This window comes from Podarcis raffonei, chromosome 5 (genome assembly GCF_027172205.1).
Source record: "Podarcis raffonei isolate rPodRaf1 chromosome 5, rPodRaf1.pri, whole genome shotgun sequence".
Taxonomy (NCBI): domain Eukaryota; kingdom Metazoa; phylum Chordata; class Lepidosauria; order Squamata; family Lacertidae; genus Podarcis; species Podarcis raffonei.
The window spans coordinates 60,408,401-60,430,842 of NC_070606.1; the positions used below are offsets into that span (position 1 = coordinate 60,408,401).

Consider the following 22,442-nt stretch of genomic DNA (forward strand, 5'->3'; position numbering starts at 1 on the left):
GTTGCCTTGAGGCAGGGTAGAGAGGGGTGTGTGAAGAAGCTGCCCTACTTTACAAAGGTAAAATTTGCATTAGTTACTTTGCTCATTTTTGCCACACCTGGGCCCTGGAAGGCTGCTGCAATGAGAATGTGGCCCTAAGTTTGAAAAAGGGTCCTCACCCCAGTGCTGGAGCTACAACTTCTTGTCTTTTCTTCCCAAGACACAGACACCCTAAGAGAACTTTCCATCTTAACTGGCAGACATCTCAACTTTCTAAAGGTTCTCAAACAGCAACAAAATGTAGCTTGCAGTAGAATTGCAGAGGAAAAAAGAAACACACAAAGAAGAAACATTGACCATCAGAGCAGAAAAGCAAAGGGTGGGCAGTATTAATTTGCAACAGAAGGAATTTTTGCATTATATGAATTGTTGTGAGCTGTTCATGGAAGACACCTTGAGGCTTTGTTAGAAAAGCAGGGTGAGATTTGGTTTTACTTAATCATCTTGAAACAAGAATGGGAAAGACAACTCATGGCCCATCTCCTGGGACAGCTGCATCACCATGTGCCACGCCTACCATGCGGTCTATTATTCTGTGAAAAGGGATGGAGTAGCGCTGCAATCTGTCCTGGCATTGTAAAATGGTATTTAGCTGTTGTAGCTGAGACTGGCCCTCATTTCTACCAGCACCAACTCCTGGAGTGCTTTTGCAGGGGAAAAGATCAAATTTAAGGGGAAATGGCTTTGTGGTCTCAGATAAAGTCCGTATGAATGCATGGCCCTTTCATACATTTAATGTACAGCTGCGCTATAAGGTGCACAGGGTGATAAAGGAACTGAGGACCCTGTTTCCTCTGTTTGGGCTGATGGATTGGACTCCCTGCCTCCAGGGCTGACTCAGCCAAAGTTAAGGCAGAGGAGGATAAGGGTATGGCAGCGCACTGTTCCATTGGGAGCAAAATTCATCTTGCAGTTTCCTTGACAGATGAACTCTGTCCACGATACCAGGACTCAGAGACCGGCGCTCCTTGTTCGACAGAAGACCGCTGCACCAGGGAGGGATTGTCATTGACAGCCATTAAACAATAGAGAGTATTGGTTATTTATTTTCTAAATAAATCAGCACGCCCTGGAAAGAGGTAATTTAGAGCAGCCCTTCCCGAATCCTGGCTGTCGCTTCAGCTGCCATCAGGCTCCAGAGAAACAGCAGCAAACTCTCACGCAAACAGCCTATTAAAAAGGCCTGTCAGAGGCACCTTGACCTGCAGACTCGCTCTGGTCCTCAGCTCCCCAGCAGCCCTCCCCTCACATGATCTATTTCCCTTGCCATTTTTAGAGCTGCATTATGTTCGCTGCAGGAAACAGCCTCTTCCTTCTTATAAACACAGGCCTGGGTAACTGACCAGCAGCCCTGCCACTCCACAGCCACTCTCCGCCCATCCATCACATCTTGCTGTCACCCTGGCAACATTTCTCTCGGATCGGTCCAGCTCCAGAGATGGGGGGGGGGAGCAGCCCGATTCCAGCCTGCTGACTAATTCCTTGGAAACTCCTAGATAATACAATGAGAAATTCTTTCCAATGGCTTCTAGAATGTCCCTGGAAGGTCACCCAAAGGTTGGTGCAAGGACACAGTGGCTGATTTCCATTCTGTCAGCAGGATTTGGGCAAAGTGCATTCGTGGGTGAAACCATGTTTGTTTCCTTTCGTACAGGGGTGCCCTGCTATGTTCCCAATTAGCTAATTTATGAGGACCCCCTATTTTTCAAAAGACAAGCCACGGACCTCCTGCACTTTTGAAAATTTTGATAACTTTATGGGAGTTACCTCTGCAAAGCAATGTTTTGAACAAAATGTGGGGTGCCCCCTAATAAGCAACGGATTTTGGGTATACAGTGGTACCTCGGGTTAAGTACTTAATTCATTCCAGAGGTCCGTTCTTAACCTGAAACTGTTCTTAACCTGAGGTGCCACTTTAGCTAATGGGGCCTCCTGCTGCTGCCACGCGATTTCTGTTCTCATCCTGAAGCAAAGTTCTTAACCCAAGGTACTATTTCTGGGTTGGCGGAGTCTGTAACCTGAAGTGTATGTGACTTGAAGCATATGAAACCCGAGGTACCACTGTACTAAAAAAACAGACTAGGGCTGAGCGATACCTGGTTTTCAACATTGTGATGTATCAGCAGCTAAACATGGTATTCTGATATATCACGATGCCTAAAACTGGAGATCAGGTGTGGGGATGAGGGAAGGAGCAGCTGCAGAGATCGGATGGGTGCGAGGAGAAGAGGAAGTGGAATCACCTCCATCGCATGGATTGAGTGGGAGGGGCAGCCAGTGCTGGCAGTCAGGGCCGTAGCTAGGGGTGGTGAGGTGGGTCCCTGCCAGGGGCGCAGGCGAGGGGTGTGTGCAAAATTGGCTTTAAAATATGTCCAGAAATATGTCTATAAATAAAAATATTGATTATTGCCTCATAAGAAAAGGTTTTAAATGGAGGGTGAATTGAATGGGGGGGGTTGGAAGAGAGGCGGAAAGAAGAGCTAATTTGTCAGTGGCTGGGGGCGCAATCTGGACAGTTCTGCCAGGGGCACAAGATCACCTAGCTACTGCTCTGGTGGCAGCCGGTGAAGGTGCAGATCCACAGTGGCTGCTGCTGCTTTCCTGTGGACTTTGAAAAGCTGTTCCACCTCCATGCCAGGGGAAGGTAGTGCCATGGTGCCTTAAAGTGAGGGTGATCAGCTGCCATGTTTTCCCTCATCATGAGGGGAAGGGAGCGCCTTGCAATCGGCTGCCCTGTTTTCAGATCAGCAGCGTTATCAGCTGAGATAATACTGCGATATCAGCGATGCCTTGAAATTGGCTGCGCTGCTCTCTCTCATACGAGGAGCAATATATCGCTGCATGTTGCCTGGTCAAAATCGTTATCATTGTGCGATTTCAAAACCGATTTTGGCCCAGTATATTGAAAAATTGCAAGGCGCTAAAACAGACCATAAAGTTTTTGATATTACCATGCAGAAATGACAAAGACTAGTTGGGGGGAGGCAAGGGATGGGGCCGCACACTCCCTGGGCGCGTTCTGCAGACCCCCAGAGGTCCCCGGACCCCTAATTGGGAACCACTGGTGTACACAACCAAACAGCCAGTGACTTTCACACAAGGATTTCTCCTTGTAGTGCAGGTTTCTGACTTCTGAACAAATACAAGATTTTAAATTGCCATGGCATAAAGCGGGGTGGATGGGTGGGGGGAGAGAGACTACTGACTAGTTACAGAAGCACCTTAACCTCATGGAGAGGTGAGATGTAACAATGTTAGGAAACTGAGCTCAAGGAGAAACAAAGTGGGAATGCAGTAGGAAAAACTGAGAGAAATAAAGCAGAATGGGATGAGAAGTTAATGGCATAAATAAGAGCAAAGCCACTTTAAAAAGAGAAAGGCCATAACTCTGTACCATGCTTTGTTCCAAGAAGTTGGTTGTGAGCAAAAATGTTTTTTGCTGATATTCTAGGGCAGCGATAGCCAATGTGGGGTCCCACAGATGTTCCTAGATTGCAGCTCTCATCAGCCCCACCCAGCATGGCCAATGGGCAGGGTAATGGGAGTTCTAGTTCACAGCCACTGGAGGGTACCATGTTGACTACATTGGTACCCAAGGGCCACCGATCAAAATGTCTACTTTATGGGAGTTTGCTCTTGTAACCAACACATTTAAAGTGACATAGAAAGCTACTGGTGTCTTCTTCACCACTGAAAACTACTTTGTATGGCAGGAAAGCATAAATATTATATGCAGTTATTCAGAAGGTGATGAAAACAGAGAACAGCGAGCTGCAAGTTTCTCAGAAACACGTATTTCCTCTTACCTTTGTCCTTTATATTGTCTGCAGGGATCCTTCACATCCACAATGTATCCAAAACGATTCCCAGGAAGTGGCACGTAACGTTGGTCTGTTTATACTGCAAATTAAATTTAGCTACCTTCTCTTCTGCATGACAAACAATTCCTCGGGCTTTCGAGCTTCACAGCCTGAGAGCCAAACCATGACTAGGATCTCCCACTCTTAAAAAAAGATATTAATAGTAGCTTATCTCTGCACTTGTTTTCTCAGTGTTCAAAATACAGCCGTTACTCCAAGTCATGCTCATACATGACTTGAGCGGGTGGATGTACACAGAGCAGAAGGGTTGCCTTCTTGTTTCTGGTAGGGCTCCTGTGCATTTTACAGCTGCATGAGATTCTGCAGGTGAAGCCTTCCCCATATGCTCCCTAGTGAGGATGGCTGGACAGGTTGACCTTTCTTGTGCTGGCTGGGGCTGATGGGAGTTGTAGTCCAATGCCATCTGGAGGACACCAGGTTGGTGAAGGCTGCTGTAGAGCAACAGAGCCCTTCAGTTGTATAAACTTACATTTCCAGTATGTAATGGAATCCCTTTCAGAAAATAGTGATGATAGAGAGGTGGCCTCCTTGTTGTTTTTGCTGCAAGAAACTAGCCCAGATATCACCCTGGAAATAAATAAATATGCCACTGAGCTACAGCCCTTTCCCAATCATAGGAACCACCTTCTTTCACTATTCTGAATGTGGCAACACTCTTGGTAGTCACATGAGGTCCTTCTCTGCATCTCCTGCACCCCAACAATTTAGGCAAGTGGGTACACAGGACAGGGACTTTTGCAGCCATTGCCTCTGGCCTTTTAACTTACGCAGGTCTGGCCTTCCAGCATTATGTCAAAACATTTTTGTTGTTGTTCAGGAAATTTTTCTTTTTGTCTGCTGCATTATTTATTGCTTAGCATTCTTTCTTTCCTTCTTCCTGCTGCTGATTTTATTATGATGATGATTTTTTTATTGTGTTTCATTGTCTCATTGTTTTTACATCTGGTTTTGCGTATGTGTATGTGATTGTGTGAGCCTGTTTAGATAAATAAATAATGGGCCAAAACAGCCACTTATAAGCCTGATTTGTCCGTAGACTTTTCATATGCCCCTCTTAAGTATCTGGAGTCAACCATAGGCTGTGTATTATGTTGCTGCTGCTTCAACAGCCCTTCCCTTCACACTTACCTGTGCTATTTTCAGCTGGGATTCAATCACATACCATCAAATCCAGGTTGCACAATTAAAGCCGATTGGGGGTCTTGCGCAACAAACATGCTTCACCGAAAGATAGGATGTCTTGTAATAAGGAAAGTGATGGGAAAATGCACTGGAAAACGCTTTGAAGCAACATCATTTTAACTCCTTGCAAACAAATCCTCTTTAAATAGCCAACATCATCTACCCTTCCTGCAAACAAATCAAGATGGATGTTCAATAGACAGGACGTCTGGAAGAATCAGCTAGAGGAATCAGGACTATAGTTGCCTCGTGAGAAAGAATGATGGGCAGAAGGACCCAGCCGTCTCCAACTTCTTCAAGAGAAGAGAAAGGCGGGGACTTCCGGGTTGGCGCCATTGTTTAATGGCGGATTCCCTCCGAGCTCCGGAGGGAATCGGCTCCGTAGCGTCTGGGTCTGGCCGCTGCGGCGAAGCGGAGACCCTTAAAATCACAGGCGCGGATGCCTGTGAACACAGAGACTCGGCGGGCACCATTTGCGCCCCCCCAATCCGCGACGGAGCCTTTTTAAAGGCTTCGGAACGGAGGCAGGGTGAGGCGTGGTGCTGAGAGTACTCCCTCGCCTACGGAGTGAAGCCGCAAGCCATTGACAGAGAGCGCCAACTTCTTCTAAGATCGATTGGACTTTAAAACATCAACCCGTGAGTAATACGGAGATTGGAACCTTAAAAAAATTCTTATTGTGGATTTGGAACGAGCGGGAAGGGGCTAAAAAGGAAGTCCACCCCCCCCTCTTTGTAAACAATTTAAAGCAAAGGACTGGGCAGCTAAGGTCGAGAGAATCTGTTTCTTGTTTTTTAATTAAAGATCTTGACTTCACGGTTTTGACATTATAAGAAGACTTACTGGAGGATAAAAAGAATTTTGGGAGCTGAAATTTCACCCCCCCCCCCCAGACCCGGGAACGTCCTATGAGAAAGCCTGTTGCATTGAAGAATTTGACAGCTGTCAAGTGAGCTGTTAGTCAGCTAGTTGTCAGCTGGAAAAAGAGAACATTGTTTCTGCTGTTTTTGCTGGTTTATTCGGTATAACTTGTTGAAAATAAGGAGGGCTGATACAAAATAACTGGACTTTTGGTTTTGAGCTGAAAGGAATATTAAGGAACTAAAATCCCCCTAGAGGGGTAATAGGGACACTACATCACAAAAATGGCTGGAGTATGTAAAATCCAAGCAGAATTGGACAGAGCACTGGTTCTCTTGGGAAACTTACAAGATGAATACAATGCTTTGTCTACAGAGGTATCACTACTACACTGGACAGTAAACAACAGTTTGGAGTCTGATAAGGACTTGAAACAGGAAGCCCATTCAACTGAACAAATAAATGAAACTGAAAGTGTAGACACGATGGAGCAATATGTTGTTTTTGAAGAAAATGAAGGAGGAGCTGGAGGTTCACAGGAGTCAAAGGAGAGTTACAATATGAGGCCTGACATGATGATAAAAAGGGACAATAAAAATTGGGTGCGGAAAGCCTGGTCTGAATGGGAGTTTGGAAAATGGAGAGATCCCCTTTGGAGGAGATCTGAAGATCTGAGGATTACAAATTTGTTGAAGGTGAAAGCTGGAGCTTTGGGGACATCTGGATCTGAAAGAAATTTGAAACAAGAGTTGGAGTACCCCATAGGTTTTGCTTTTAAGTATGGAGGACTGGCTGGAAGCAACATGGATCCTGTTGGGCCGGAGACCCTCCGAGACTTGGGGCTTAACATCAAGGACTATCAAAGAGACCGGCAGAAAGGAACTGAGAGAGATATAAGGGCCTCGGACGTGAGATCTCCAGGCTAAATAAATAACATAAAGACTGGTGGATATTGGTCGGGGACTGGAACCGGGAAAAGGGTGGGTGGAGGTTGGGAATCCAAAGGGTACATAAGGATAATTTGCTTTGTTTTTTTTCTTTTATATTTTGTTAGTGGTATGGAAATTGGGCAAATCGTGGAAGGGAAATTTTGGTCAACTTTAGGAAAAAGGTTTAAGAATAATTAATGAGGTATAAGTATTGATGTGTAATTTTGATAAGGTAAAATTGGTTTTTTTTTTCTTTTTTAAATTAATTGAAAATAAGGCTGTTAAAAATAAATTGAGGAAATGGAAAAAAGAAGCAAAGTAAAATAATAGTATGTTAGAACAAATGTTCAAGCTAAGGTGAAGAAACAAGTTAAGGACTTGCTGAATTGACAATTTAAATTGGAATACAAGAAGGGGAGGTGTGAGGAGGTCTGAGAAATAAGGTTAAGGAAAATAAGTATCAGAAACTTTATGTGTTTTTTCTATTTTTCTGTTCAGTTTTGAATATTATGTATTTTTGTGTGGTTTTTATTTTGTTTATTTTTTTGTTTTTGTTTGTTGTGTGTTTCTTGAAAATACCAATAAATATTTAATAAAAAAAAAAAAGAGAGAAAGGCGGAATCTCTGCAGCAGTCCCTGGCAGAGAACCCACCAACTACTGTACACACAGCAAACTAAGCTGTGCATTTTACTGAACAATAAAACACTCACCAGGTCATTTACATTTTTATTGGCTGAAATTCCCATCCTCCCCCCCCCCATTCTGACACATGCAGACACTGTTCTTCCAGTGGTTTCAACAAACTGGTGCCAAAATCAGCCTAGTTCAGTTCACCCCTTCCATGCAAATTGCAGGGTTCCCCTTGCTCCCCCTAAGGCTGCTGCTGTGTACCTCTTAGCCCACCCACCACCACCTAGTTCCTGTACAACTGAATGAATGGCATAAATTCTGCAAATGCTGCCTTGCCAGGCAAGAGAGATGCAGCAATTGGGAAAGCTGACTCTGTTGCCTGCTATGCAGCTGTTGAAAGCTCAGAGCCCTTAGTTGGCTGATGTCACTCAACTCACATCAACCATTTCTCATAGGCCTCCTAACTTCAACCACTTGGTCGAGGCCGGTGAATGCTGAGTGAGCAGCAGGCAGCTGGGTCCTCACGTATTGTAGTGTGCTTTATGGGAACTGAGCCTCAGACACTGGAGAGCTGTGATCTAACAAGCTGCTCAGATGTGATTTACGAGCAACCCTCTTTCAGAAGAGGAATAGTCTTAACGGGCTTTTAACAGTCTGTAACTGGGAGGCTGCATGGTGCTTGCATATACAACTGGCATGAAATATTCCATATAAAATCAGCCAGCAGCGGCTCCCTGGTGCAGGCATTTCCTACCCTGCTTTGACTCAACGACAACGTGACCTTTTCGCACTCCTGTAATTGGATTTTGAGGACAGCTTTTACACATCAGCTCTGCCCACCGTCACTAATGTTATTGCAACCACCCTTAAAAGCTCCCTGCCCTAAGCCCTATTCAAAAATTTCTAAAAATAAACCCTTAAAAATAAGGACATTCCCAGCCACCACAAATAAATCGGATTCAATCTGACATGCATTTTCCCCTACAAGCTGCTTATTGCATTTTCCAGTCTGCACAGTCCAAGGTGAGCAAAGAATCAGTCAAACGAGGAACTGAGAGGGTTGGTGAAACATATCTACTGCTTCATCCTTTAAGTGAACGGCTGGGAGACTCTCTTCCTTAAACAAAGTCTCTCTCCGCCTCCCTCACCCCAACTTGGCTTTCTTTCTCCTTTCTTTTCTGTTCCCTTTTCTCTGGGATGTGGTTTGAGGGTGGGTGGGATGCAGGTTTATCCTCTTCTGGAAAGGATATTGGATGTATGCTTATATTTTTATTTATTGCATTTATATTTCACCTTTTCCTCCAAGGAACTCAAGGCGGCCTTCATTGTTCTCCCCCCCCCCCCATTTAATCACCTGAAAGGCTAAAAGGGGATTCTATATTTATACTTGTTTTCACTCAGGCCTTGAGTTTGCCTGTCTTAGTCCACACCTTGCACTCTTCCAATCAAAGTCTTGAACTTTTTTGAATCTGGGCTTATGTTCTCTCCAAGCTCAGCATGGAAGATGCATCAGGGGCCACAGCAAAGATAACTCAGTAGAAGATGCTGTTGTGCCATGTGGATTTTAAAAGACAGCACAGCAGTGCCAATGGATTCTGGTACTGAGGAATTTGCTACCCGGTTGCCTGCTCTGCAGAAAGTGATATTTCCTTATCCATCAATGAACTGATATGCTTGGAGACACCCTGGTTTGCCTTTCCTGGCCTTGCTGTTCCTGTGCTTTTTCACTAATGACCAAAGTAGGTGAGCCAGAACTACCAGAAGGAAGAATTAGAAGTGGCGTAAAGCTGAGCCAAATATTGAAGGAAGAATATTAACCCCATTTTCCAACCCGTAAACCTCATAAGCCATTTCTGTGGTGGCTCCCAGCTTGTGGAATGATCTCCTCAGGGAGTCTCACCTGGTACCTTCCTTACATATCTTTGGACGCCAGGCAGAAACATTCCTCTTCTCCCAGGCCTTTGGCTAATTAAACCATATATGACCTTTTAAACTGTGGTGTGGGGTACTGTTTTTGTTTGTTACTATGTTATGTATTTTTTGTGTTTTTATATTGTAAACTGCCCTGTGATCCTTCGTTGAAGGGTAGTATTTACTAAATAATTTGCATGACCAGTCACATTAGTTTAGGAACAAAATGGATAAGGATTATTAGTATGTAAATTTGGTCTGATTTTTTAATTACCAGGAGCCAACATAAAGCAAATAAAGCTACTAGTAGCCATCTTAATTTCTGCTAGCTGAGCATTGACTGAGCCAGAGTGAGAGATTTACACTGCTGTATCTACAACTCAATCGGGCTGAGAGACTTCTACCAGCATAGCCCTGGCTCAGCGGGGTAGGGTGGGGGTGAGGGGGTGGGAAACAAGACCGACCAAATCCAAACTGTCATCCCGACAGATCTTGGGTTTGGACTGTGCTGTTATTATCCTCAGTACTCAACAGATACACCATCCTTTGTATAGGAACGAAATCAGTTTCATTTATTGTTTTACAACTGCTGAATGAGCTAAAGAAAGAGCCATAGTAATGAATCAAAGAATGGGCTTCTTCTCCTAACACAGCTCGGTTTAAGAAGCAGCTTCTTGGACTGTAACTCCAGAGAAAGCAAGATCCTCCAAAATGCAAGGAGAGATCATCTCAGGGGGCCTAGGCAGGCTTGGGCATGTGCAACTGCTGCTTATCCCAAAGCCTTTAAAAGGCTGGGCCTTACGAAAGAGCTCATCTCACTTAACTCATCATATTGTACATTTCTAACATTTTCTAGAAGACTGCAGTGGCCCGAAATGTTTGGTGGTTACCCTGAATAATTCTGCCGTTTGTGATCTCCATCCAAATCCAGGCAAGAGAAAGGCCACTTGGTGTCATCTCTCAGGAAGGAATTTCCCATGTCACTGACGGTCCTTCCCCAATGATGTGTTAGGAAATGTCCAAATTGGAATGCTGTCAATGAATTTCAGAAAACTTGAGAGTGCTTTTTCCAGAACTGATATCCTTCCAATTAGCATGAAGAACTGGCTAAGCATTTGGGCTGGGCTAGATATGCCTCAGTGTTCATTGAGTGGCCGTTCATGAGAAACTTGGGGCTGCCTTAGGAGACCAAGGTACCATGTTACAAACAGACACATAAACACATTGTATGAGCTGAAGAGTCTATAGCAGGGGTTGGCAAGGTTTACCTCACCTGAGCCGGTTCACTCCAGTGGAGATCCCTCCGGCGTCTGCAGACACAATTTACAGTGTCTGCACATGCACAGACACAATTTTTGGCGCTGTGGAAGCGAGTCCCCATGCCACGTTGCATCGTTTTAGCGCAGCGCGCAGGAACTCACAGAGCAAGCGGTTCAGTTCGGGGGCGGCTCATGGGCCAGTTAAATGACCCCTGTGGGCTGCTTGTGGCCAATGGGCCTTAGGTTTCCTACTCCTGGTCTATAGCAGCAGAAAACCTCAAGCTTATACAGTGTTTTTTTTGTTTTTTTAGTGCTAAAATTGGACTGTCCTGGGTCCAGCAGTCATAACCCCAAAGCAATGGGACAGTGGGAATAGCATTGCCACGTTGCACGTGCAAGTTGTTTTAAATGTTTTTAACACTGTGTTTTAATAGTTGTAATCTGCCATGGGACCTAAGGATGAAGGGCAGGCAGATGATGACGACGATGGTAATAAGAATGATGATGATGATGATGATGATGATGATGCAATGGGTTTACATATTTTCCCTGTCTTGTTGGTATTGCTAAGGAAAAGAGTATGAGCCACTGGCTTTTGTTGCTGCTACTGCTGCTGTTCAGATGAGTGTATTCATAGGAATGATACAGCAAGTAATGTTTGGCTCCTTTAAAAAGGTCAGTTCTTTTCATTAAAAAAAATTAATGCAGTAAATTATGACATAGAGTGTGTGTGTGTTCGTGTGTGTGTGTGTGTGTGTGCATGCGTGCATGGTTGTATGTGTATGTGTTGCTCCTTATCTGTGATAACACAAAAATGAATAAATAGGTGATCCTGACCTGCGACTATAGTTCAAACTGCATAAACTATTGCAATAAGTGGACTCATTTAGGAAATCAATTGTCTAATTCGGCATTGGGGGAATGAGATTTCTCTGCAAAAGAAAGCAGTTGAGCAAAACAACTGAGTTGACTTGGAAATGGTTCTTAATCTTCTTACTGGTGCCAGGATCTGGATAGCATGAAACTGGGGGAGTGGGCTTAGTAGAATACGGAACATAGTAATATTGCCTAAATTAATATAGTACAGAAAAATGAGTGATGACAAGCAACTGAATAAGTTTGTAGAAAGGCGGATTTTATCTGTGATGTTTTGTAATAAAAATTTTCAGGACCATCTTCAATCTTGTCACTCCTTTGCTTTATTTTAATCACAAACATAGATAACTTCTGCATAGCTACAGACGTGTACGGTTCCTTTTTTGAATAACAATGCAGAATGTTATGGTGCAGAATGTGTGTGAATTCTTCATTATCTGTAATGATAATGCAAAAACTAGTCAGCAGATGATCATGACATGTGACTACACTTCAAACTAAACTACAGTGGTACCTCGGGTTACATACGCTTTAGGTTACATACGCTTCAGATTACAGACTCTGCTAACCCAGAAATAGTACCTTGGGTTGAGAACTTTGCTTCAGGATGAGAGCAGAAATCGTGCTCCGGCGGCACGGCGGCAGCAGGAGGCCCCATTAGCCGAAGTGGTGCTTCAGGTTAAGAACAGTTTCAGGTTAAGAATGGACCTCCAGAACGAATTAAGTACTTAACCCGAGGTACCACTGTACTGTAATAAGTGGGCTGGTTTGGAAAATCAGGTTTCTAACTCCGTGTTGGGAGGAATCAGATTTCACTGTAAAAGGTACCAGTTGGGGAAACTACGTTTTCCTCTTCTGCAATAACTAGGACAGAGTGAGGCGGCAGGTAATGTGAGGTAGGAAGCAATGGCAGGAAGGTGTTGGGGGAATCAGCTGGTGTGTGCCTTGCGATCTGCTCTGTCTCAAAGAATTCTGGGCATTGTAGTTTGTTAAAGGCTGCTGGGATTGTAACTACATCTGTGAGGGGTAAACTACATCTCAGAATTCATTGAAGGTGGTGAATGTGTTTTAAGGGCATATATTTTTATTTATTAGTGTTACACCCCACCTTTCTCTTCCAAGGATTTCAAGGTGGTTCTACATGGTTCTCCTCCACCCCAGTTCATCCTCACAACCTGTGGGGCAGGTTAGCCTAAAGGATGGTGATTGGCCCAAGGTCACCCAGTCCCAGGTCACTCTCCCAGGCCATAGTCCAATGCTCTAACCATTATGCCACACTGGCTGTTCCCCTCGAGATCCTGCGGTCGGTCCACATGACCAGTGTTCTCTGCGGAGGTGGCTGCCAGAGGGGCTGGACTGCTTGGCAGCGAAGGCGCCCACCCGAGGGCCTCCCTGGGCTTCGCTGCTGCTGCTGCTGCTGCTGCTGCTGCTGCCCCCCGTGGGCGCGTCCGCCCGGACGCTCCGTCCACATTCCCTCGTGAGGTTCCCACATAAATCAGCGCGGGCGGAGCGCCGGGAAGGGCACTTTCTCATCGGGCGCTGCTGACAGGCAACGACAAACAGACCGGCCTGAGAATAACCACGGCCCGGGCCGAGTTTACACAAGGGCAGGCGCTGTGTAAATATGGAGCCGGGATGGGAGGGAGGGAAGGAGGGAGAGCCAGCGCCGCCGCCCGCTCCAGGCGAGGTCCTTAGACACACTGGACGGGATGGGGGGAAAGAGGGGACACGGGAAGGGAGGGGACGCTCCAATTTATCTCCTTGGGGGCCAGGGAGAGACAATGCCCCGACGGCTGTGGTCACGGAAGTGCAATGCATTAAAATCCAATGGGGCTCACTTGCTTCAGCCCGTGGGAACACGATCCAGCCCAAAGCAAAGGGCTTCAATCCGGCCTGGTCCATGGTCAGGGGTGATGAAAGTTGTGACTCTGCAGACGTTGCTGGACTCCAAGGCTGCCAAGCCACTTCTGCGCTTTAAGGGTGCCACCTTGTGCACGTTTACCTAGGAGTAAGCCCCTCTGAACTGAAGGTCCGGTGAGGTGGTAGACCAGGCATAGGCAAACTCGGCCCTCCAGATGTTTTGGGACTACAATACCCACTATCCCTGACCACTGGTCCTGTTAGCTAGGGATCATGGGAGTTGTAGTTCCAAAACATCTGGAGGGCCGAGTTTGCCTATGCCTGTCATAGACTTCTTCTTTGGAGGTTTTTGAATACAGGTTGGGTGGCCATCTGCCATGGATGCTTTTACTTGAGATTCCTGCATTGCAGAGGGTTGGATTAGATGATCCTGGGGGTCCCTTCCAACTCTGCAGTTCTATGATGCTATGATTCTATGAGCTGTGGAATGCCCTCAGGCGACAACAGGTGGAAGCGTGCCTTGTTGGTGGTGGCCCCTGCGCTCCTCGACGGGGAAAGCGCTGGGTGCTTCCGAAGTCCATTAAACACCTCCTCTCTGATTCTACAGCCCTCTGCTAATGTTGATATACGTTGTTGTTGTTGAATAGCCGGATTATCCTCCCTTGGTATAACAGGGTCCTTGTTTTGTAACCTTGTTTTATCTAAGGATTATGTTTTAGTCGCTACTTTCCACGCAGCCACATACCCGTGGTTTATTTAATGTTGGTTTTGTTTCATGCCTGCTGTTATTGTTATTGTTGTTATTATTATTATTAAAAATGGAACGGTTTAAATGTTTCAATGTGCTTTTATTTCTGCCTTCGTAAACCGATTCTAGATTTATTTGTAATGGTAAGCGGTATATAAAATATAAATAAATAAACTGACTGTCTACAACCTACTTTTGAGTAAACGCGCGTCGGTTCCCGCTTTCAGGAGCAAAGGCTTTTAAGTATCTACTTAATTTCCCAATGAAATCAATGGAAATTCAAAACTCTTCCCTTTGGCCAATGTCTTGCCAACCCGCTGAGTGAATTTTAGTGGGGGACAGTTAAGCCAGTATCAAACCGGGGGCTACGCCTGTGTTTCAATCCGCGTCGCCTGCCTTAACTGTTCCAGGGATGCCCGCCAGCAATTGCTCGGACCTCACGTGGAAGTCTTTTAAATGCGAGGAGAGAGCAGACTAAGCCAAACGAAATTCGCCAAAGGAAGTGCTGCCCTAGTCGCTTTTTAAAAACTAACCAAATGAACCAGCTCTGCTCTGGGTTCCAAGGTGAACAATGCCAGCTGCGAAATCGAGAAGCTAAAGCCCATTAGGCAACCGCTGTCCCGAAAATACAGATACCTGTAATTTAAAAATGGTTCTCTTTTGCCTTCTAGCTTGCGTGAACAACATTCACACGTGTTACGCACACAATCCGAGAGCGAAGGAGAAAGAGTTGGGTGTCCTTTTCCCATACGAATCTAGTTGCTTCCAAACCACCAGATCTCCCCGTACCTATTTGCTTGCATGGGAAATCACATTTTGCTGTGGGATACAATCGCTGCAACGTTATAGCATTCCTGCTTAGATATCTGAAGCAAACACCTAGTGAGAAACTGTTCCTCCCCAGATAAAGAGTTTAGGTTCGGGTTATAAAATGTCAAAGGGTCCTGATAAAGCAGCGACACGATCTAATCGGTGTTAAGCATGGTGAGGTCTCATTGTTTTCAATGGGCAATCTTTAAACCTCCTTAAACTGTCGCTTTTGAATCAGTAGGACCAGAAAGCGCTTAATTTTCTCTCTTCTGGATCGCGCGGATTGTATCGCTCTGACCATTTCTATGCCTTAGTTTATTAATTACTTCCGCCTTTCCATACAATGTGCTGAAGGAGGTTTGCAATGAATGTCAGTGGTGCAAATACTAACCAATAAAATAATAAAAATAAAACTAATAAGATTCGTGGACCAGATTTGGAAGGGGGATGGAGCTGGAAGATTGAGCGGTCTCTGAAGGTGCGCGTGGCTGCATTAGATACGTGGGGCTGTGGGCGCAGAGGTCCCGGGATTGTTGGTGGGCGGGGGGCGCTCAGTCTTCCAAAGGGCGCACATTTCAGAATTCAGATGACTTGACAGGGCTAAGTCACCCGAACAACTTTTCCAGACCCTGCGTTACTCACAGTTTGCGCGCCTTAGACAGCAATCCCATGCATACTGACCCAGGGAGAGACTCGAGTCAACACCGAACACCGTGGGACTTTCTTTCGAGAAAGCATAACATAGGATTGCAGGCACAGAATTAATTTCCCCGCCCTTCCAATTAGGAGGGAAGTTCGAATTCTCGCGGAAGATTTTTGTGAATGGGTAGCAGTTATTTTTAATTAAGTACCTCTAGGGCTGCAACGGTAGTCCGTCAAATTAATCCACTGAGAATATTTTGATGAACTAAAAAGATGCCTCAGATTAATCGGTCAACGTCGTATTTGTTTTAATGTATTATTACCATAAAACTGCAGGAGGCAAGCGCTATTTTAAAAGAGGCGCTGCCTCCTGCGTGTCAACGAATAAAAGGGTGCCTCTTCTTAGGAGAGAGGTCTGCTCAACACACGTTGGCACATCTAAACAGAAATATAACATATATGTATACATTATATAATGGAAACATATGACCAGTCGAAAAAAACGCCGTCGGTTTCAAGGGAACTTTTGGCTTCCAAGAACCCCTGCTTAAGATCTACCTTGCCGTCTGCTGGAGAGAAATCGGGGCGACCCTCTGTGCAGCCCTCCAAGATCGGCTGTTCTCCCCAGAATGTTAGACGGGGAGGGCCGAAAGAATCCTGGCTTTTCTAAGGCCACCTAGTGAGATGCCTCGTCTCCCGTTCCTGGCTTCCAGGTTTACAGACCCGCGGAAGCTTCCCAAAGCTGATCAAAGGCGCCGAGCTCCCTAAAATGGGGGGACTTGGATGTTGTTTGTTTATTTGCTTGTTTGTTTCGGGGCCATTAGCAGCCGGACGTGTCGGCTCTGCCGGGTCTTCTCCCCGGCCTGCGGGGCTGATGGAGCCATTAGAGGCCACGAGGGTGGGGGATCCCTTCTGCGGCGACAGGGCTTCCTGCTCCGGCCGCGGCTCCAGCCAACATCCCCCTCGCTTGGGCGGACTCCGGCTCCATCCATTACCTTAATCCCTTGTCTAAACAGTGCGCAGCGCGGCTGGAACAACGAGGCAGCGCTCAAACCAGGAGCGGGCAGCGAAAAAAAGCTAATGGGCTCGAGACAATAACCATTAAGAGCAGCGCCCTCCGTGTCCCCCCCCCCAAAAAAAACCCCGACCCACACCCAGCGCGAGGAGGCGCGCAAAGAGGGAGGCTTGGAGACAAAAGCAGGGGAGCGTGGCTTCTCCCGCACCCCTCTCCGTCCAGCCTCAAGAGTTCGGCAAAATGATAGGGTTTTGTTTTTGTTTTTGAAGAAATTTTAAAAGTAGTACGGTTTAAAGGTTTGAGATCCGAGGTGGAAGAAAGTCGGCGACGCGCATAGATGGGATCCAACAACAAACTCTCCAAGTCCTGGCGAAGAAAACAGAGAGTCTCGTGGCGCAGTTTGGTGCCATTCAAACCAGTGAGAGAGTCAAGCAGCTGCATTTGAAAAGTTGCAACCTATGTGCGCAAGAAGGTCAGAGATATCCGGCGGGATTCGGTTTCATTTTATTTAAAAATAAAATATAATTATTAGAATCTCATATATATGTTTTCCTGCAACTCAAAATGCGAACGTTAATGTCCTCTGACTCTCCAAAGATGTTCAGAATTTCGAAACAGCATTAAATTTCTAATGCTAGCGTCCTAAGCGGGCCTACAAGGGAGTCGATGTTATGAGTCCAAATGCAAACCTCGGCTTCCTTCGGGACTTCCTCCAAGTATGATCTGGGTCAGGGCGCAAAACAGAAGGGAAGATATTACGCAGGCCGTTCAAGTCAGTGCAAATAATAACAGCAACGTTTACACAGCACTTTTAAAGCGCGATCCTACGCATGTTTGCTACATGAAAGTGATTGCGCTTTATCATTGAAGTACGCTTCCGTGGCCCTTACTCCCTAGCTCTTTAACATGCATTGATCCTTACTGACAGCTGGATATTATTGCCCCCATTTTGCAGATGCGAGACTGACGCTGGGAGAGGGCAGCTTGCAAAAAGCCCCCTTATAGTTAGTTCCTAGCATAGGTGAGAGATGCGCACAAGGGACTTACCTGTTCAACAAATACCAGGCGCGCGTGATCAGAGCTCTGTATTCTTTCAATATCAGGTTTGTGTGTGAAAGTTTTCGCAAAAAGCCCGAGGTGCTCGCCTTGTTTCCCGCTCATTTATCCCTCCAAGACATTTATCCAGGCCTGCACGAAACAGCAGGAGGAGGGCTAGCGCGCAAAGAACACCGTCTGAAGGGCCAGGATAGCTCCCCGGGCCTGTGGAAAGAAAACCTTTGCCAGGAAGAAGAAGCAGCTCTTCTCAAAGCTGAAGGGAGTGGTTACAGCCGAGCCTTGGTTTGGAAAGAGCCTGGAGGTGCCGAGGAGAAGGGTAAGCGGAGGAGAAGGAAAGGGGGCCCGGGGGCGCAACGAGCCTTGGAGAGAAAGGGCTGGACGCAGCTGAGCAAACTCCAGCCCAAACCACCCGAGCAGGGTGCTGTCCTTTCTGGCTTACTCTCTGCAGTCCTCGACGGAAACCATCCAAGCTTCCACGAACCCCCCGCCCCCGTCTCCAGATTCTCCCAGGCGAGGAAGACGCGTTATTAATTTTACGAGTACTTTCAAAATATCTCCTCTGCACGTCTCCTCGCTGCGGTCGACGGCGCGGTTACAAAGGACGTTTGCCGGGCCAGGGCGGTTGTTTTGTTGTTGCCGTCGTTGCTCTCCAAAGGCAATGAAGGATTTCTGCTTCAGGCTGCCCGTAGGCAAGCTCCAAGGGGCCCGGCGGGAGAACGCGCCCTGCCCCGCTCGAGTCTCTGCCCAGACGCCTTGGAGCGCGCAAATCCTCCTGCCCAGACGCCAGCCTTTCCCACTGCGTTATGCTGGCCTGGCCCGGTGGAGCTGAACAATCCAGCTGTTCCAGCAACAGCTCAAGAAACCTTTCCCCCAACTGTGGGGGGGGGGTGGCAGTCAGAGAAAACAAGCCCACCATAACGGGGTCCTGAATTCGGTTGGGAAAGACCCACTGACCAGACCTTGTTTCCCCATCCCATGGCGGGCTGCTTGGCTTGGACGCCTTCCTCCACCCTGTCCCCAGACCCCGGCAAATGAGGACCAGGCAGCCCTGAGGAAGAAGGTCTCCCTCAGCAAGCAGGAGGAAGGCTGCCGGGATCTGGGCTGGAGTCGGTTAATCTTGGCCGAGGACGGAACCAGGAGAGGCCAAACCGCGAGGATAAAGTGCACATTTTAGGTCTCCCCAGGAGATGCTATCTGGATGGATATACTCCAGTGAAAGAGAAACAACAAAGAAACTCGCGGCACCGGATTAAAGGCTAACACATTTATTGAAGTCTAAATCTCCTTGGGCCAGAACCCACTTCCTTAGATGCACAAAGTGGTTTCCTAAGTGGATAAGTATATATAGGCTGAACGCAGAGAAAGGCGCGGGGGCGGGGAGAGATTGTCGCGGGGAGTTGAGCTTAGATTTTTTGGAAAGGGAGACCAGAAGATCAAGCAAGAAGCAGTGGTAAGTGGGTCACGGTCCTATCCAGAATACAGATGACTGCCGCGTGCCAGCCCGTATTAACTCGGGCAACGCTCTTCGGGGGCCAAACAATAGCCGTGCCCGCCATGGGTCCTTGCTCTGCGCCACCTTCTAACGCGATGCCTTATGTCGTCTGCCAACAATGCCCCGCTGCTATTGGCTTGAGCCAGACGGGTCAGTCTCCGCGCAAGAGAACGAACGGACACAATCCACATACTAAAAAAGGGGAACAGCCTCAAACCCCACGAAAATGCTGCGGAAAACCTCAAGGATCTCCACATACTGACGACGACGCTTCAAACGCTGATGCCGGCATAAAGCTGCAATAATCGAATTTAATTAGCTAATTTGACGCTGTGGACCATCTCGGAAGTGGTCAGTTGGCTTCAGAAGTTAATTAGATGCTCTGAATGAGGTGTCAGTTGATAGCGTAAAATCATTTTACACCATCGATCTCCAAATGACTATTCATCACCAGGCACAGTCAAGCTGGTTGGATAGTGTATTCATTTGACCAAGTCCTGATGCTCAGAGACGGCTAACCTTCTCCGGCCCGCGGGCCGCATTGACGACCAGGCCTCCCTCCGAAGGCTACATGCCAACGATGTACTGTATTCGCTGTGCTTGCTTTGACACATCTGCTGCTGTTTTGCATTGCCACGTCTTTTGTTGTGTGCCTGTAGGTTAATAAAAAAACAACCACAGCATTTATTTATTTTTGCATACACACACACACCCCGCTATCGGCTTAGGTGACCCGCTTCTTGGGCGTCTCAGCGTCTCTGTGGTGAAGACCCAAGTCCCATAAAGTTTTTGGCCACAATGAAAGTATTCCCGTGTTTAAGGTCCACGGGGTACTTTTGATTTTGTTGCAACCAGTTAAAAGGGCTTTATAACTTGTCCCGTGAACTAGGCTGTTTTCTCACTCAGTCTGCTGCTGTAGATTTTCAGCCGATCCTAGGCCTGTTTACTGAAAAGGAAATAGCGCTGTTGTTCAGCTGAACTTTAAGTATTCTTCGGGCTGCCGCCCAAGCAGCGAATCTAAAGTGTCAGGAAATATCTGGCTGGATAGTTGATCGCGTTGGCTTCCACAATAATGCGCTGCGGACAAAAGGTAGGTGCAGATTGCTGTGCCCGTGTATCCTGGTTAATTCGTCTACTCAGAAGTAAACGCCATTGAGTTCAGTTAGGAGACATTCCCCGTCGAGTGTGTGCAGAATTGCAGTCCGAGGACACGTAAATGCTAAAGTTTTTCCTTTCCCGATGGTAATATCTACAAGTTTTGCAATAAACGTTTATAATGAAGAAATAATAGAATATCATGCAACCTTGCAGGAAACTAATTTCACCGTAAACTAATCGCACTGCAAGCTTATCGTTATTTATTTGCATCAAATCTATTTAGAGGAATTGTTTAGTCAACGTTCCATTTTTATTTTTTATTTTTTTGCCTTGAAAAATCTGTTCCACACCTTCATCTCTAATTCTTTCAGTCCCTAAAGGAAGGAGGATCTTCGGCGTTTCTTGGGCTCCATCAAAACACACAAATGGAGGGGCTGTGAAGCCTCCTTGCCTCATAACAAAATTTCTTGACAGGCTGGCAAAAACCGAGGCAGTCGCAAACCTCGTACAATAGAGTGTCTTCCGTTTATATTGCACAGACACCAAATATGAATGCTACATCGATGGTTGCATTGACTAAGCGACCACCGCCTGATAACAAGAGAGCACATTAAAATCCGTTGGTTTCAATGGGAACATTAACTCTCTTGGATTGAAACCTCGTAGCTTATCCGAGCCGAGGCCACCCTCGAGGGGAAACCCCTTGTCCAAGAGCCCCCTAATAAAAGATAAAAGCCTTCTTTAATCTGTTCTTGAGTGGAAAGGGAACTTCCACTGGGTTACCGCACTACTTACAGTGCTCTGCAGTCCCCGTCCCCCGTCCCCCAAGATATCAGGAGCAGGGACTTGCTGGCTTCTTATGTTTGTTTGTGGGGGGAGCTTAGGCACAGTGAAGGAGCTTCGCACGAATTTCAGAAACCGCCATTGACACTAATCACGAAGCCCTTTCGATCGCTTTTATTTTAAGAGAGCTCCCCGGAAGAGCCAGAGTGGTCTACCTTCTTTTGGGTTCCCTGAAAGACAGACAGAAGCGCTCGCCGGAGCCCAACAAAAACGCACACCTTTTCCTCGCGAGTGTCCCCGGGGAGTCACTATAAGAAGAAGAAAGAAAGAAAATTAAGATGCAGGAGGAAAAAACGAAACTCAAGAGCCCCTTTAACTAACCACAGACACATAATAGGAGCAAGAAATAAAATAATAATAATAATAATAATAATAATAATAATAATAATAATAACAACAACAATAATATCCCAGTACGTAAGATCACGAGCTTAGCTTTGAGATGCCGCTTTCGCAGACTGTTTTATATCCATGTTACACAAGCCATCTAAGTTGGTGGCCATAACCTCACATTGCAATAATACTTGCCTCTGGATATTACTGCTACCTATTACTACTATTATTGCTACCTATTATTACTACTACTACTACTTCTACTACTACTAAACTCATGCATATCTCGTCCTACGCTCGCATTGGTACTGGCAAGCAGCTGCGTCCTAGGGTTTGTCTTGCCAAAGGTATGCAAAAGACCTGCGTCTTCTCGCGGGCAGGTGACCGCCGGAAGAGACTTGGTGCTCCCTCCACAGGCCAATTGCCAAGCGGATGTTGAATGTTCAATTGGACAGATTACCTTGGCCCGGTCCCTATATTTACTGCGCCCCGCGACAGGGCAGCTCACCCCACATACCCCGCGCGCGCACACACACACCTTCCCGCGTTTCCTTGGTCCCATTTGCCCCAAGAAAGGCGAGTTTCCTCTTGGGCCCTTTCCCCAAGGAGTTCCTTTTCTTTCAGTTCCTCCGAAGTTTAAAAAAAGAAAAACCGCGAGTGGTAAGTCCCCAAGGGACGAGATGGAGGTAGATCCGGAACCACAGGAAGGGAAGGCAGCGGCAGCGCTGTTGTCCACGGAAAGGCAGAGGGGGGGGGGTTGTCTAGCCATGGGGAGGGGTTGTGGGCTACCTCGGTTCGGACTCCCCAGTGGCGCGGATTTTTCTCCGCCTCCTCTCGCCCCGTCGGCTGTGCGCCAACCTGTGTGACCCGACGGCGTGGGCGCCTCGCGTAGCCTCCCTGTGCAGCCCAGCCTGCAGATTTCTCTTTCCGGCAGGGTCTCTCTCTGTGTGTGTGTCACTCAGGGGGCCGGCTCTAG

General features: G+C 46.7%; 3 long non-coding RNA genes across 3 annotated transcripts; 1 reads left to right on the top strand and 2 right to left on the bottom strand.

The window, feature by feature from the left end:
• Positions 1-1,538: 1,538 nt before the first annotated feature.
• Positions 1,539-5,373, top strand: LOC128414373 (uncharacterized). Its single transcript, XR_008330648.1, has 3 exons — positions 1,539-1,659; positions 3,870-3,928; positions 5,064-5,373. It is a non-coding gene; the product is annotated as an uncharacterized LOC128414373 (long non-coding RNA).
• Positions 5,374-18,949: 13,576 nt separating this feature from the next.
• LOC128414374 (uncharacterized) lies at positions 18,950-20,602 on the bottom strand. Its single transcript, XR_008330649.1, has 2 exons — positions 20,079-20,602; positions 18,950-20,025 (listed from the first exon to the last, which is right to left on the bottom strand). It is a non-coding gene; the product is annotated as an uncharacterized LOC128414374 (long non-coding RNA).
• A 630-nt stretch (positions 20,603-21,232) lies between these two features.
• LOC128414371 (uncharacterized) lies at positions 21,233-22,412 on the bottom strand. Its single transcript, XR_008330645.1, has 2 exons — positions 22,256-22,412; positions 21,233-21,381 (listed from the first exon to the last, which is right to left on the bottom strand). It is a non-coding gene; the product is annotated as an uncharacterized LOC128414371 (long non-coding RNA).
• Between the last annotated feature and the right edge of the window lie 30 nt (positions 22,413-22,442).